At 34.5% G+C, this 4,719-nt stretch overlaps 1 long non-coding RNA gene across 1 annotated transcript in view; it reads left to right on the top strand.

The window, feature by feature from the left end:
• LOC108733314 overlaps positions 1 to 4,238 on the top strand; it is a 7,393-nt gene extending 3,155 nt beyond the window's left edge. The window contains exons 2-3 of the long non-coding RNA XR_001937212.1: positions 2,372 to 2,475; positions 4,027 to 4,238. This is a non-coding gene — a long non-coding RNA (uncharacterized LOC108733314). The remainder of the gene's footprint in view (positions 1 to 2,371; positions 2,476 to 4,026) is intronic.
• The last annotated feature ends 481 nt before the right edge of the window (positions 4,239 to 4,719 follow it).

Here is a 4,719-nt window from a genome sequence, read left to right as displayed (position 1 = left end):
TTCCAGGTTATGAAATTAAAACTGGGGCGTTTTTTTATAACCTGGAATGACAGTGGATGTGTGTCAATATTCAACTTTGACAACTTACATTGCTTTCTCTTTTTTTGTTTACGAAAGATCCGTAAAGCGTGAAAATTTATTATTAAAAATGGTTAAATATAAAAGCTTTCATAAGTGTAATAAGGCGATAAGGTGGGGTGCATTTACGGCTGGTTAATGCATTATCACTGTCTTTTAAAAGTACCTTGATGAAGCCTCTAATCTGAGGCGAAAGATTGGTTGTCTTTAAAAAAAACTTATTTGGCACGTATCACTTTGTTGGTAGTTTGTATTAACTCACGTGAACCTATTACTAATTTTCTGTAAGTAGTAACAAACATTTGACCATGAGCTTAAAGCTTCACTGTTTATAAATACAGTGTAAACTTTTTATAACGTCACTCGATTTAAAGACAAACTCCTTAAAACGTCGAAATTGCTTGACTTTGGTTGGTTTACATTGTTTTCTATACAATATTCCACTCTATATATCGTCACGCTCACTCTATTTAACGACAACAATGCGGCATTATAAATCATTGAGCAGTACTGTCTAAGTTGCCGAAATAGATAAGAACTGCAGCTGTGTACGTTGTTGAAGAAGACGATCCTGTCCCTCCACCAAGCATCAAACAAGCACTTGATGCAGCGAAACTATTAAAAAAATACTTTTTATATAATCAAATTGATCCAGCAGTATCTCAAGATATGAGTAAGATACGTAACAAAATACAATTAAAATATTGGAGCAGCAAAAAACATCAGACGAAGATAACAGGCTATACGCAATGTAGGTATGAATAATAATGTTCGTGTGCAAAATGTGTACTATATTGGTAAATGCATATTATTATAGAATAGTAAAATAATATCATTTATTTCTCTCCATTTAACGACCACTCTTTATAACGCCGAAAAATGTTCAGCCCCTCAAGTGTCGTTATATAGAGTTTACACTGTATTAAATACTTCCATCAATGATCAACATTGGCAAAATGTTTTAATACTTTTGAAAAGCATAATAATTCTATACAATAGAATATGAAAAATGTTCCTTTCATATTTCCTGGATGTATAAGGACGTTAATATCGATCTGTTATGTGTTATGAAGATGTTTCACGATTTATATCCTATTACAGAAAATAAGAAGCCTCCTTTTGTGCACATTTTAAATCCATTGCTAACAAGATTATTTCCGTCGTGCTGCATTCGTGGCATTTGAATGCGAATTATAGATACTCTTCCTGTATGAGTGTAGCATGTTCTTCCTGCTTCTTTTTTTATTTAAAACCGGGAACAGCTCTTGTTGCTGGATAATATGTAGTATAAGAGGTGCACCTACTCGTTACCTGGGTGACGTCACAGAGGGAGGGTTGCCGGGAGACGCGTCTCAACTGTCCCCCCGAAGAGCCGAAGGCAGCGTCGCGACGCCGTCGTCACCGTCGTTGTCGGGGTCGGGTAGACAAATCCTACCGACAACCAATCGCACAGACATGCTGGCCACGTTTTTAAATTAATTTTCTATATAAAACGACGTGAGCGTCGCAACGTGTGCCGCGTCGTCGTCGGCAGCGGGAAACCCTGGGCTTACGACTGACGATATTAAAATTGTTGAAAGCGCGCTTTGCTTCTCTTCTACCTGTTATTATAGATTACAAGCATATTTGTTGTATACGTAGGAAAACCGAAAAGTTTTCTTCGCAAGCATAATTTTCGTGACGTGTGTTAACTGCGAACTGTCCATATAAACGCATCTTAGCATACCCCTGAAGGTTATGTTAAGCCTTACTAAATGTGATTTTAAAAATGATTTAGTAAAAAGAAACCCGAGGGATTGAGACTATAAGAGTCACACGGAGAAATTGTAACATTAACGTACGACATTAAGACTGACTAACGAATGCACTCCCCTGCAGACATTTCTTCGATTAATTCTTTCCTGAATTCATATTTTCTTGTTATCAATTCAACATATGTATGGTCACCTGTCGAAAAAGAATTGCTTCTTCAGTTCCTTTTGAGTCAAGCAAGTCGAAAAAGAGAATGAGTGTACAAAATAAGAAGAAAGAATAAGAAAATTATAAGAGTTCGGCGAGTTGTACCTATCGAAGTTTCCAATCTGCGAGAACATTCTAGAAAATCGCAAGCGTTGCTCTGTCCTCTAACAACTCCAATACAATCTTATTAAGTTACACAACATCCGTATTTGATGTGATACAACCCTTAATGTGCAACTAAAAGTTAATTTGCGTCTATACAATTGTACTGATTAACTGTTTATTGTTTTTGTGATGTCTTATAAATCTATATGCATGTCTTTTGCTTGAATAGGTAATAATAAGAAAGAAATTCTGACCCTATCGACTGGCTGTATAATAGGAGGTAAAGGGCTACAGCGATCGACCGTTGCGTTCGTTGTTAGGATCAATTTATTCGTAAGTATACACGTTATTATCTGTTGTAGCGTTAACTGGTGCATGAATTTCCACATATCAGACTCTTTCAAATGGGTGCGCAATGTTCTCATGAAAATAGCCGAGCCAGTGACAACGACGCTACGAGTGTTGGCTCCACTTGGCTCCGCTTCCTTCTTTGTCGTACATGTATTTATTGTTGTAAAGACTCGATTTCTAAAGAGGAATAGCATGAGGAAATAAACTCATTTTTTAATGACAAGTTCGAATCTATGACAGAAAATTTCAGCATTTAAGACAATTATTGTGTAGGTAAATAGAAAAATTTGTGCTTAGAATAATTATTAAAAAAAAAACGTAAAAATCATCATCATTTATGACAATACAATTTTCGATTCATCACCATAAGGTCGTTAGTCCTAAGGGATAATGCCTACTTCCCTCCCATATACCTGTTTTTAATTAGGGTTAAAATTTTCGGTATGTCGAATTCCCTAAAGTCATAGAGAGTTGTTTAAATAATACAGCCTCACATCACATATTAATCTTAATATTATTCATATATTATAGACACCACAATAACAATAATAATTTTATCGGACTACCCTTCTATTGGTCAAATACAAGACAAACTAGAACTAATAAAGCTTTTCTGGATGATTGCATCAAAAAGCTAGACGCACACGAATTTCCAAACATTGAATTTGTCAAGGTAGTGGGAAACCATTTTAAAATTACATAAATAAACATTTCATAACTGATATGTGTTTTTTTTCTGAAATTATTTTATCTTTAATTTACTGAAGTACTTAAGTGCACTATAAATATATATTTATTTTCGATAAATAAAATCGGTAAGTAGTCGTTAAGTTAATTATCGGAGTTGATATGAACGGGAGGGAAATCGGCTAGTACCCGGGAGGGAATTGGACATCTATATTTTAACCAAAACTATCTGCGGGAGGGAATTCGGCATCACCGGGCTTAACAGCATATTAAAAACAATTTAAGGACTTTTTATCCTGGATTACCGTCATTACCGTATTTATTTTCGGTAAATAAAATCGGTAAGAAGTCGTTAAGTTAATTATCGGAGTTGATATGAACGGGAGGAAACTCGGCTAGTACCCGGGAAAGATTTCGACATCTATATTTTAACCAAAACTACCTGTGGGAGGAAATTCGGCATCACCGGTCCTAAGACTGATTGGACACGTACATCCACTGTTTCCTATCCTAAGCTAAACTTCGCATTTCCCTAAAACTAGAACATCCCACATCCCTAACTATTTGCGAACAGTAATCTAATCTAGGTCTACCTCTACCCCTCTTGACTCCTGTTTCTGCCTCTAATATGTCTCTGACTAGACCTTCATTCCTGTAGAAATAGTAGAATTTATTAGGTAACTCATAAAATAATAATCTCAATTTTGACATGTTTCTTCAATATTAGGTTTGATTTTCTCCTTAGAGTTGTTGCCTATTATTCATAAATGGCAAACACCCTGTATTATAATCAACGAATTGTATTTTATAAAGAATGTCAAATACGCATTCTATATTTTCTTCCAGTGACCACTGTCCAATCCGTATCAAGTCGAAGGGTACACCCATAAGTTCGTGGTGGGGGTTCCAATAGGGGAAATACTGACCCTTGTCCGAGGGTGCATTTATTATGAACAGAGGGAAGAATCCTTTCGTTATAAGAGTAATAATGCTAACAGTATAGTTTACGCACACATGTTTAAAGAATATGTGTACTTAGTAGTAGGTATACATAATGCTCAGCTCTGCTGAGATACCCTTGCATTTACATAAAACAATATTTGTATAATATTTCTAAAATAGGAGGTATCTAACAAATATTTACTAAGAAAATTATTAATATTTCAGGAAATTATAATAGTGTTATGATGTAATTATATTTGGCAGTATAACACATCGTTTCTCGCGGAGAAAAGTAAATTTTTATGACAGCGCAAAAATTACAATTTTCGATTTTAAATGACTGAATTTGCTGTATAAATAGTAGAATTTATTTATTAGGTAACTTGAAATAACCTCAATTTTGACACGTTTCTTTCAAAATAATTTCAAGTTTCTTAATTATTAGATACAATTAAATTTGTAATATCAACTAAAATACCTAGTAAATTTATATCTGCTGGGATTTTATTTTTACAAATTCGGGTCCAAATTGTAATTATTTTATTTTCCTTTACGAAGCAATGGGCTAGTGGGATAAATTGTAAATATCGCTTTAAT

The sequence above is a fragment of the Agrilus planipennis genome, unplaced genomic scaffold (assembly GCF_000699045.2).
Source record: "Agrilus planipennis isolate EAB-ADULT unplaced genomic scaffold, Apla_2.0 scaffold12, whole genome shotgun sequence".
NCBI lineage: Eukaryota > Metazoa > Arthropoda > Insecta > Coleoptera > Buprestidae > Agrilus > Agrilus planipennis.
Note: the sequence above shows the minus strand (reverse complement) of the source record. Positions and strands in the feature narration are given on the sequence as shown.